This window comes from Nylanderia fulva, unplaced genomic scaffold (assembly GCF_048542155.1).
Source record: "Nylanderia fulva isolate GAGA-0341 unplaced genomic scaffold, ASM4854215v1 Scaffold150, whole genome shotgun sequence".
In the NCBI taxonomy this organism is placed as follows: Eukaryota; Metazoa; Arthropoda; class Insecta; order Hymenoptera; family Formicidae; genus Nylanderia; species Nylanderia fulva.
Window position 1 is genome coordinate 211394 of NW_028189731.1, and position 13810 is coordinate 225203.

Consider the following 13810-nt stretch of genomic DNA (forward strand, 5'->3'; position numbering starts at 1 on the left):
ACCACTCGTCAGGCGTTAAATTTACCATGGGGACATTGATCGTTAAAATATTTTTTACACGAATTGCTAAATTTTTAAGTTGTTCGGCGAACCACGCGACACAATCGACACTACGGCGGGAATTGTACTCTGACAACGAACTGTCGTACGAACACTGTATGTAATACGCGATGCTGAACACTTGATGGTGGTGATAATTTTTGGCAGCTTCGGTCTTTGCCAAAACACACTCGAAGTCGGCGTATACCACAAACGGAAGGCGCTCTTTCCTCGTGTAATTGTTGAAGCTGAGCCACTTGTCATTCTTGCTCGGCAACCGGATAGCGCAGTCGTTCAGTTTCCCGCAATCTTCCGTATGCGCCTGCAATTTATCCACCGCTCCGAAATAATGTAAACATCTGTAAAAAATAAAAATTTAATGAAAATTTAATGAAAATTTAATAAAAAATTATTAATATAATTTACGTGTAATAAGTATATACTTACCCATTGCAGATATATTTTTGACCATGTTTTTTGCTCAGTTGTGAACTCACGAGGCGAGACAGATTCTTTATGCATGTGAAATGTCCGACGCTGTTTTCGTCCTCCACGTACAGCAGATTGACATGTCTCTTTCTTTTTTTCTGAAAGATGTAGCGGAACGATGTTCTCGTTCTCTATGATGTACACGTTTACGGAGATGTCGTTTGCAAGTTCGAATTTTTTAATTTGATTCACAGTAACTGGAAACTCAATGTTTCGGAGATTTAGCACTGTGGTGTAATGCAGATAGGATTCCCGATCCACATTTTTTTCAGCGGGGTACAGAGCGGCCACCACTGATTATGCGAAACACGCATTGTCCGCTGATAGCACATTAACAATCGCTCTTTTTACCGTAATTTTTCGCGGTAATTTGACATGACATCCCGCACGCATAGAATTGTACTTATTTACATTCACTGTCAAATCTATTATCCGCGACAATGCCCAGCCGCTATCGCGTTCCTGGAATTCTTCTAGCAATGCTAGCGTGGGCTCGATTACGCGGCGCTTGTACCACTTGCGTACATCACACGTGCAAAAGAGTTCAAAGTTTCTCGTGTTGATACTTTTATTGGCGCGCTTGTCACCGGACACAAATTCACCGTTGAAAACAGTGTTCACGTTTACACTGATGTGTCTCTGCAGCACATTCTCCACGTTCTCGACTACAATGTCTGCAGCATTTTTCAAAAATTGACGCGGTTCGATATGGTCTGTGTTAATTACCGCACCGGTCAGTATACGGCTATCGAACGCCGTATCGATTTCGCGCCAAACGAGTCTTTGCGCGTTATTGCCGCCGCCACTAAATCCGCCACTAGGCATGGATTCACCGATATACTGTCTCTGCAAGCGCACCTTCGCACCCTCGAGTCGCATTATTCTCGCTACAAGAGATTGCTTATGTCCAATCGAGAGACGCGGACGCTTGGCACGGCTGCGTTCTTCCAGCTCTTCGTTAAACTCTTCGCACTCTTGCAGCCATCCGAAATATTTGCCCAAAGTGGCGACTTGGTGGGAACGCTTCAACAGGTTGCGCTCAACGTTCTCCATTTTTGTAAAAATTCACTTGTACTGCGCAGAAATAACTACTTGTGATCACTAAACTTTTTTTTCTTGCACCCCGAATGAAGAGAGCGTGCGCTCGCCAGTGGTACTATGACTCGGTGCGGGATCGGTCCTTATTATATAGCCCGATCATCCCTTTGTTCGTGCGATGATGCAATTGTTAATTCGTGAGAAATATTTGCGATATCTTATCTTGGATTTTCAGAGAAAATTTAGATATCGCTGATACAAATATTATCCGAGTCGGATCCAAGCCTGGATTTTGCAAAGACATGTCGCAATGCGTTCGCCCCCCCAAACTTTCACCGCTGATATTTCTTAGAAATATACGTATCAACCCTTGATTGTCGGCGCTCGATCCAAGTGGCAGCCATTAATAATTCGCAGAATTCATCTTATCTTATCTTCAGAGAAAATTTAGATGAAGAAACGCAACCCCCTTAGTAATAGATATTTAATTGTCGGCGCTCGATCCAAGTGGCAGCCATTAATAATTCGCAGAATTTATCTTATCTTATCTTCAGAGAAAATTTAGATAAAAAAACGCAACCCCCTTAGTAATAGATATCTAATTGTCGGCGCTCGATCCAAGTGGCAGCCATTAATATTTCGTAGAATTTGATTAACCAGAATTTATCTAGCATTTTTTACGAAAACTTAGATATTCGCTTATCTTATCTTGTTTTTGAAAACTTAGATATCTTACAAAAACGCCGCTTATTTTATCTTGTTTATGAAAACTTAGATATCCGCTTATCTTATCTTGTTTATAAACATATCAGGTAACATGATCCCCTTATCAGGTAACATGATCCCCTTATCAGGTAACCTGGCCCGATAAGACAAGCTTATCAGCTGATAAAACCCCCTCCCCCGCGTGACGTCACCCCCCTCACCCCCGATTTTCCCCGCCCTTCACCCCCCCCCCCCTCATTGCCCCTGAGTTAGAACTTTCCTAGTATACCTACTAACCAGAACGCACATGCAAATCGTTCTGGAAGAAGATATTTTAGAAACAATTAGCAGGCAAATATATTGTCTCTGATATAAAATATCTTTTTTTAATAACCAGAACGCACATGCAAATCGTTCTGGGAGAATATATTTTAGAAACAATTAGCAGGCAAATATATTGTCTCTGATATTTTTTTTTATTTAAACAATATAATGACTAGTGCCATTATAAGACCACTGCAACTAAGTATAAACTTATCTAGCAGCTTGCATATCAGATCATCCGCTGTGTGTCAGAAATTATTCCACCGAATAATTCTGCCCATAAAACATGTACATCACGTACTCTTGCTCCATTGCACCAAATCCGAGGGTTTTGTTCTTTTGAGTCTGCGCACAGGGTCTCCCTTGCTCAGCAGACTCTGAATCAGTGGATTGTAATAACCTTTGAGTCTTTGGTCATGCCTCACTGCCGTTTGCTTTATTACATCCATTACCATGTCTATACTCAGGTCCGTATGGATTTTATCATTTCGAATATACCAGGGAGCGTTAGCGATTCCTCGTAGCACTTTATTTTGGAAATTCTGTATGATTTTAATGTTGAATTTCTTGGTGCAGCTCCAGAGCTGCAGCCCATACATCCAGACGGGTTTTAACACTTGCTTATAAAGTAACAGTTTGTTATGCATATTCAGCTCAGAGTATCGCCCCATTAGCCAATACATTTTTCTATATTTGATGTCTAATTCTTCTTTCTTTTTTTTGACATGTACTTTCCATCTCAGCTTGGCATCAAGCGTCATGCCTAGATATTTGGCTTCACTTGCATAAGGAATAACTTGCGTATCGATTAATATGGGAATATTTTGTATTTTTTTGTTCGTAAAGTTGACATGCGCGGATTTGGATCCGTTTAATTGAATTCTCCATTTTTTGGTCCATGCACTCACTCTGTTTACAGCTTTTTGTAGCTTGCTTGTTGCCTCCTCTATGGTGTCCCCAACTGCTAAAATGGCCGTGTCATCAGCGAAAGTGGCCACAGTAGTTTCTTCGTCCTGTGGAATATCTCTTGTATACAATAGATACAGGGTCGGACCAAGCACACTTCCCTGAGGCACTCCTGCAGTAGCTTTTCTGAAGTTGGAATATTTACTCCTGCATTTAACCCGAAAGAGTCTATCAGATAAATAGGATCTTAGGATTTCGCAGTATTGCTTTGGTAAAACACATTTTAGCTTATGCATCAGTCCGTCATGCCAAACTTTGTCAAAGGCTTGGGAGACATCAAGAAAGATACTTGAGCATATTTTCTTTTTTTCTAACGTCTCTTCAATTACATCCGTTATTCTGTGAACTTGTTCTACAGTTGAGTGCTTGTTCCTGAATCCGAATTGATGGTTTGGGATTAGGTCTTTTCTTTGAGTAGTCCGGAGTAGGCGCTTCAGTAGCAGTTTTTCAAAGATTTTTGAAATTACTGGCAGTAACGATATAGGCCGATATGACTTCTTATTGTTAGCATCTTTCCCTGGTTTGTGTATCATTATGATTTCTGCGACCTTCCACTGTCTAGGTATATATTTGAGAGTGATGGCTGCGTTAAATATATGTAAGAGTTTTAAAATAGCTTTATCAGGAAGTTCTTTAATTACTTGCTTTGTAATTAAGTCGTAGCCAGGGGCCTTTTTAACATTCAGGTTTCCTCTGATTTGCTGCTTAAGTTCTTTTAATGTTACTGGACTAATTTCTTCGCTATCTACGCATTGAGGTTGTAACATGTTTTCGTCAGCAGTTTGCCTGGGAAACGGTTTGAAGGTTTCTTCTAGGTGGCCCGCAAAAATCTCCGCTTTATCTTTATTGCTTCTTGCCCAGCCATTATCGTCCCTTTTGACGGGAGGTACTTGTACATTTGGTCTTTTGAGTCCCTTTGTGGCCTTCCAGAGTGAGTAGTCAGTACTTTTATCTGCAGTTAGTCCCTCCAGGTATAAGCTAATTTTTTGGTTTCTTATTTCGGCAATCAGTTCTTTTAATTGGTTGCTCAGTCGATTTAGTAGCGTTTTGTCTTGCGGGGCACGACTCACCTGCCAGTTTTTGAGTGCTTTTCTTTTTGCACTTACTAGTTGTCTAATTTCAATTGGGTAGCTGACATAACCATAACTCTTCGATTCATTTCTCGTAGGTGTGTTGGTCCATGCTGCCTGTTATATATTAGTTATTAATAAATTAACTTCCTTTTCTAATTGGTCAGGAGACTTAATCGGCACCTGCAGTTTGATGCGATTTACAAGCTCCGTCCTAAAACCTCCCCAATCAGTTCTTTGGTGTGTTAGTCTAGGCGGTGTCTCTTTTAGGATCGGCATCTCGCTTATCGTCAGAATAATAGGAGTATGATCTGAAGAGAGGTCATTACATTCGTCAACCTTAATGTAATTTGTTGATAAGCCCCTAACCACAAAAAAATCAATAAGATCTGGCACCTTTTTTGGATCGGTGGGCCAGTAGGTCGGTCTCCCAGAAGAACAGAAATCGCAGTTAGCTACTTTACCTGCATTAAACAGCATTTTCCCTTTTAGGGTACTTAGTCTTGATCCCCAGTATGTATGCTTCGCATTAAAATCTCCACCAATAAGGAAATTGCGGTTTAAGGTCTTAAACAAGTCCAAGTAATCACTTTCCCAAAGATTATAGCGCGGAGAACAATAGATTGCTGAGATATTTAGTTCCATGTTTTTAATTTGTATACCGACGGTAGAGACTTGCATTGACTCAAGCTCAATTTTTGTACTTTCTACATGCTGGATAGAGTCTTTGATTAACACAGTTGCTCCACCTTTTGCTGTATTAGACGGATGGGTAGTGTGATAACTTTTATATCCATATATTTTCTTGGTATAGGATTGTTTCGTGAGATGTGTTTCAGAGATTAAACATATATCTATTTTCTCAGTCCGGATGAATACTTCCAACTCATTTATTTTGTGTAGGAGCCCATTGGCATTCCATGCTGCAATCCTGAGACAAGTCATTTTTTCTTACCAATATTGCTTTTCTTAATTATATTCTCCAATTTGTTAAGTCAATCAAATAACATTTTATTTGTAGCAATTTGCTCATTTATTTTTCGGAGAATGAGTGCAAGTGTTTCTGGTTTTTCATTATCGGTATCCTTATTTGCCATATTGTCGGTCATTGCCACTTGAGCAAAAGTTTTTGTGTTAGGGGTAGTCAGTTTCCTTCCCATTACTCCTTTTGTTTCTATACTGCTCGGCTTCTTCTTGCTTGCTTGCTGCGTTTTATGCTTTTGCGGCTTCATAATTTGGTTGCGCCTTTTTTGGAGCTCTTTAGCTACTTTACACCCTCTATAATTAGCCGGATGCGATCCTCTGCACTTTACGCATTTAGGAGTAGTTTGTCTGCTAATGTTTCAGTTTCTAGTAAAGTGATTGCCGGCCCATTTAACACATCGCGGTTCTTTCCGACAATAGGCTTGAGTGTGATTGAAACCTTGGCATCTTTTACACTGCGGTACAGTTTTTGTATTTCTTCTCAGCGGTTCAATTTTAACAACCGTGCTAAGTATCGTTTTGATTCCGTGGATTTTTTCCACACTTTCTTGATGTTCAAACGTTAGCATAAAGAGCGGGAGCCCCCGTTTGGTGACAACTTGTGCTCCTTGATCATTTTCCTGTTTTTCTTTCTTGATGATGTTCACAGTATCCAGTATTTTAAAGCCTTTTTTATTCAGATCTTCTAGTATATCTGTTTTTGCGCATGAAGCATGAAGCCCTCGAGCCATAACTCGTATTGGTCTTTCATTTTTATTTTCATAAGAGTACCATTGGATGTTTTCTGCATCCAATCTCTTAGTCAACTTCCTATAGGCATCAGAGTCGGGGACATTGATCTTCCAGACATTATTGCTCAAGGTCGTAATTTTATGCTCCACAGGCACATCCGAGTTTAACAAGAAGTGTAGGCTGGCATAGTCCTCAATCCCAACCAGATTAATAGGTGGTGGTTGTTGCTCCCTTGCTAGTGTCCTCGTACCCGTTATTTGTTTATTGTTTATATTGTTTGTGTTTTCAGTTTTATCAAATTGTTCAATTTCTAGTGAAGAGTCCGCTTTTCTTTTCTTTTTTGGTCTCTCTCTTCTCTTTTTTTTGAGGATCCAATCGGTTTCGCGCATTAGCTCTTCCTCATCCGTGGCGTACACCAAGCTGCCGTCATTACTGTATGCCGCATTGTGCCCTAGATTGCAGTTTGCTTTTTTCAATAATTCGTTATCTTCTTTGAGTACTTTAATTTCATTACTCAGTTGTGAACACAGCAGTTCAATTTCTTTAAGCTTTGAACGCAAATATTTATTGTCCTCTTCAAGGCTGCGTTTATTAGCCAAAGACCTATTTGTAGCTAATCTTACTACCGTATGGCCCCTCTTATAGGGGTCCTCTGAAAGCAATAGACAGCCCCCCCCCCCAGAATCCTTGGGACCGACCTCCGTAGAGGGTGGATTTTCCAGAGAAGCTGGACTACCACCTGGGGTAATTTCTTCCGTGAATGTTTTCTCCATTGCTATAGGTGCTAGTTTTGGTCCACCCCGGGTATTTTAATTCCCCGGAACCCTCCGGCAAAGCCGGCGAGCATTCCCCAATGCGCCACCAGGGGAGGCGCCCGATGGGGGACTAGCAACCCCACACGGGGTCTCTGATATAAAATATCTTTTTTTAATAACCAGAACGCACATGCAAATCGTTCTGGGAGAAGATATTTTAGAAACAATTAGCAGGCAAATATATCGTCTCTGATATAAAATATCTTTGTTTAATAACCAGAACGCACATGCAAATTGTTCTGGGAGAAGATATTTTAGAAACAATTAGCAGGCAAATATATCGTCTCTGATATAAAATATCTTTTTTTAATAACCAGAACGCACATGCAAATCGTTCTGGGAGAAGATATTTTTAAAAGCAACTAGCAGACGAATATATCGTTTCTAGTATAAAATATCTTTTTTTAATAACCAGAACGGACATGCAAATCGTTCAAGATTTTTCAGTGTTCCGATCTTTTTGGGGCACCCTGTATATATATATATATATATATATATATATATATACATATATATATATACATATATATATATCGATTTATTTAACAATCTGTCGTCTATCTATCGAAATATCTATCGATTTACCTATCTATCTATCTATCTATATGTCTGTCTATCTGTCTATCTATCTATTTATCTATAATACCTATCAATTTATCTGTCTCTATCTCTCTATCTATTTTCTCTCTTCTACATTGCATTCTTTCATACATGCACACGTATATAATAATTTTTTTAAAATTATCTGCCAAAATAAACATTGCCAAAATAAAAATAATTAAATTTATAATTGAAAAATATATAAAAATCTTTTATGATTATAATTGATTATAAAGTTTTAGTGGATAATTTTTTGTAATAAATAAATGATTTATTCTTATCTAACTACTGCTCTGTTTTGATAATAATAGTGTTACTATCTATTCAATCTCAAAAATACTCTTCAATCTCTAAAAATAAAATTTTATATAAATCATTTATTTATTACAAAGAATTAATTACTTTATAATCAATTATAAAAAATAGGCCTGTTTCTACACATACACACACACACACACACGCATATAACTTGTTAGCTAGAATGTGGACAAAAAAAAATTTTTACATTCTAATCTACATACATACATACATATATATATATATATATTACAGATATACTTAAATTATTTATAAACTTATATCTGATAATATAGTAATCTCTCACATAACGAATTAATATATATATATAAAACTAAGAAGTCACCAGTTGATAATTAAAAATGGTAATAATTTCATCAACTATATCTGGCTATAAGTAATATTTATTAAAACTTTACGACGTTTCGGCCATGGGTTTCGGTCCTTATCAAGTGCTATAAACAATTAATATATAATTAAATTGATAATATTACAAAATAATACGAATTAGGTGCTTAACTATTAATATACCAACCTACATAATACCGCCTTATTATAACAAACACTACTTTTTTGATCTTAGGTCATGACGTAATGTAATGTCATGATAATATGTTACGAACTAACTATATTAATGTGTCAATACGGAACTATTTATATACTCAATCACTAGATTAGACTAAACGACCTTCATTAATTTTTTGTAGACATTGTTTAGATTGTCAGTATCTTTTTGTAAGTTAATATTGTTGTCAAATTTCTTGTTGAAAAACATCTCCGCTATTTCTCGTTTCTTGACATATTTTTCATAGTGTAAAATTTCGGGCAAAGACCAATCGAAATCATGTCGCATATCAATTTTATGATTAGTAATGACAGAAAAATTACTACTATGTACCTTGGTGTTATTGAAATGTTCCTTTACACGTATGATTAATTGTCGTTTAGTTTGACCTATACGAGTTGAGACAGTATGTATATGATGCAGGACAATTTCCGCAATTAATTCTATACACTACTTCTATTTTTTCTTTTAAAGGTATAGAGTCTTTTACACGTTTAATTAATGAAGTCAATTTCTTCGGTATACTGTAAACGCTTTGCATACCCGTAGTTTGTAATAATCTCGACAAATCATCGCTAAGTTCTTTGACTAAAGTAATTTTATAATATGATCAAATTTCGCACTACCTAAAAATTATGGTTATCCTTAATATAATCATCGTTGTTTCGTGTATTAAGTAATTTTAATCTGTTTTTTACAAACTTATTGACAATGTCCAAAGGAAAACCATTGTTCATCAATATCGATTTTACTTTGAGCATGTTCGCTTGATGAAAACATTCATTAGATAACATCACCGCATGATCAACTAGACTGAAAATAGTATTCTTTTTATATTTAAACGGGTGATTGGAATAATAATTAATATATCTGCCTGAACATGTGAGCTTCAAAAACCAATTAGTTAATAAATTGCCATTTTTCCTAATTACTGTAGTGTTTAAGAAATTAATCATGTTATTATTTTCAATCTCATGCGTGAACTTTAATCTTGGATGATAATTATTGAAAGTTAACAAAATTTCATCAACACACCCCTGAAGGATAATTGTGAAAATGTCATCCACGTATCTGAAAAACAGCGTAGTTCCGAAACTCAACATTTCCAGACACTCAGTCTCTAAATCATCCATCACCATATCAGCTAATATTGGTGAAAGCGGAGACCCCATAGAACTGCCATAAATTTGTTCATAATATTGACCGTTAGAAACAAAACTAGTCAAATCCATGATAAACTCGATCGCATATAAAAATTGAGAGCGGTTGAAAGTCGTATTGATCATGATGTCATTCCATCTCTTTTTTACACCCTTGATTACTAACTTCTTAGGGATATTCGTAAACAAGGAAGCAACGTCTAACGATATTAATAATTCCTTGTCCTTAATTGACATGTTTTTAATACTCTTCACAAAAGATTAACTATCCTTAACATACGATCTTGGTTTCTTAATAGATTTACTCAGTATATCATGTATGTAAGTCGACAAGTTATATAACGGACTACACAAAGATGACACTATGATACGCAATAAAAAGTCAACTTTATGAATTTTCGGTAACCCATAACAACGTGGTAAATTACCGTTAGTTGTGTTTAAATAATTATATGTATTCATGTCTATAAGTTTATTATCAAGCCATGATTTAATAAGAACATGCATTTTGTTAGTTAATTTTTTAACCGGATTTTTGTCTATTCTTCTATAAGTAGATTCATCATTAAGTACCATAAACCCTCCATTTTTCTTATGTAGTCCATTTTTTCAAGAATGACAGTCGTTTGTCCTTTGTCTGCTTTTGTCACAATAATGTTATCATTAACTTTTAAAAAATTTTTTGCTTCCCCGAAACTTCTAAGAATATATTTATCTATATGATTAATGTGCTTTTGTGTACTTAAAAAATTGTAGACGGAATTTGCTACAAAGATACGAGTTGTTTCACGTAGATTCGCAGGAATACGATTAATACACACTTCTAGATTTTTGACTATCTCAAGTGCGGTATCAATACGGTCCACCTTGCAGTCTTGTTGTATTGGTAAACCAAAACTATCCAAGACTCAATAAGTCACGTACATTATCCGGTATTACTTTGTTACTGAGATTAATAATCCATTTAGAATTATCCATGTTAACAAAAGGATTCACAATTACATTATATTGAAATAATATATAGTGATTATCACACATTGAAATATAGATTTATACTACTTTTAGACGCATACAATAAAATTTTAATAAGATGTTATTCATGGAGATCTTGAATTATTTATACGCAATTTATCTGAGATGCATTATAAAATAAATTAAGTAAAAAATATTAAATAGTATTAAATTAATAGATTAGTCACGGAAATTAGTGATTTGTTAAACATTCTACGACTAATTATTACGACTATCCTACCGTGAAATCGTAAATGTAACATCTCTTTTCTAAGGGGATGCAAGAAAAGAACAGACTACAAGTAAAAAACAAGTATTTAAGAAAACCTGCAAACGCAAAAATTTGAAATGATGTATGATTACTAGTAGGAATAATATGGGGGTTCTAACCCGGGAGCAATGAGGGGGGGTGCGGGGCGGGGGGGAATCGGGGGCAAGAGGGGTGACGTCACGCGGGGGAGGGGGTCTTATCAGCAGATAAGCTTATCTTATCAGCTCAGGTTACCTGATAAGGGATCATGTTACCTGATAAGGAATCATGTTACCTGATATGTTTATAAACAAGATAAGCGGCGTCTTTGAGCGATATCTGTTACAAGATAAGATAAGCTTGAGCGATATCTAGTTTTCATAAACAAGAGTAAGCACGTCTTTGAGCGATATCTAAGTTTTTTTCATAAACAAGATAAGATGAAGCTAGGTTTTCGAATCCAAGATAAGCGTCGTCTTTGTAAGTTCAAAGTTTTCTTAGAAAACCCAAGATAAGATAAGGCGGCGTCTTTGTAGTCATCAAAGTTTGGCAGATAAGATAAAATTCTGCGAATGGGCTGGCCGCAAAATCAAAGCCCAGCTTGATCGAGCGCCGAACATTCAGATATCTATTACTAAGGTGGTTTGCGGTTTCTTCATCTAAATAAGATAATATAAAAATTTCTGCGAATGGCTGCCGCCGATTCATGCTGAGGCGCCGACAATCAAGCGGTTGATACGTAATATTTCTAAGAAATATCAGCGAACGCAGGCTTCCAAAGGTTGCGGACAATGTCAATCCAGGCTTGTGGATCCAGGCTTGGAGTTCCGACGTGGTCATCCGATCCGACGGGTGAAATGGGCTTTATCTATGAATTTCTAAGAATTATCAGCGATATCTAAGCTTGCCGATAAGATAGCGCAAATATTTCTCGCGAATTAACAATTGCATCATACGTTGAAGAACAAAGGAATGATTGGGATATATAATGAGGACCGATGCAGCTGCCGGGTCATAGTACCACTGGCGAGCGCACGCTCTCTTCATTCGGGGATGCAGAATGTTTGTAATACTATCAAGTGCTTCCGACATTCTCAGTTTAAGTGCCGAAAAGTTACAATATATTCCGAAGATTGTTTTACTGCAAAAGTGCGGATATTTCGTAGAGCATTTGTGGGACAAGCTTCCGGAGCATATCAAGACGGATCCGAAGGTTCAGACATATCGTCGCTGCCTCTAACATTACAATCGGCCGTGGATGCGAACGCATATTGACGGTCCAGCACCGATGATCAGGGATTGCAGCGAATGTCAGCGAAAATAGGCTAAGGTTAAAAGTGCGAATAAGTGCCAGACATAAAAAATGGAGAACGCGGTAAAAGATCATTCGAGGTGTTTTGAGAATGTTGAGAGATGGTATAGACATCTCGATGAATGCTATTATGATGAAAAAAAAGATGACCCGTTTCATTTTAAACGTGAAGCGGTGTCTTCGGTTGTGCAATTCGTAAGAAATCGCGAACTTGGTGTGCAAAAACCGCATACAAGAGATGTTGCCTATTTCCTGGAAATGCACGAAGACATTTTAAGAGTGACTGGTGGGTTATCCAAATGCACCAAATCGTCTAAACGACACAAGCGAGTCGCATGTTATCAGCGTCGCTACAAAAATTGTGCAGAATATTTCTGTGGACAACCTTTATTTTGCCGACATGGATATGCTTTAACCATCGGTATCATGCAAAACACAATCATCTGATTATGATTCGGACCAAGAAATAGAGGAGTCAGATAGGAGAGAACCGAGACCATCACCATTGTCGTCATTATCATCGTCAGATTACTTGTTGCAACCTATTTATTTGTCTGATTAAATAGGTGTACAACATATGTGAAGAGTATGTCAACGTTTCTGAGAGTAGATATGTATATGACTTCGCGGAAGGTGTAAACATGTCGATAGTCAACAGCCGCTATTTTTGTTTCGGCGAAGATCATCTTTCGGAGATAATAGCAAATCTTTCGGAGATAATTGCATCATACGTTGAAAAACAAAGGGATGATCGGGGTATATAATGAGGACCGATGCCACTGCCGGATCATAGTACGGTGACAGTTGCGAGCATAGTAGTGAGTGAGTGAATAAATTGTTTTTGTGATAAAAAATGGAGAACGCAGCGCGTAAGAGCGACGATGAGATGGAGGTGATCACAATCTCAGACGACGAGATTGAGATTATTACAATCTCCGACGACAGCGACAGCGACAGCGACAGCGACAGCGACGATGTGGCAATGTACGACCCCGATTATGACAGGGATGTGAACATCCTATTAGATGACATTGAGGAGATGGAGGTCGATATCATACCCATCGTCGATGAAGATCAAGAGGATGATGACGACAATGGTGATGATGATGATGATGGTAATGAAGAAGAAGAGGAGGAAGAGGAGGAAGAAGATTTGGACGACGATGGGTACGATAGCGAAAACGCTGTTCGGGAGTCGTGCCACTCACACATGTATGACGTACAAGCAGTTGCATCCCTCGACAAACACACGAGGGTATGCACTGTAACGTCGTATGTCATGGCGTACGTCGCATTATGGGGGTCAGTGCGAATCTGTATTTCATGAGAAACAGGGGCAGATTCATCTCGATCACACCATCGACAGCCACACGACATCGCGGTATGGTGACGCACCAGAACTGCGTTGCACCGATTGCCAGGGGAGGTTATACGTATTTTACCTGGCCAACGC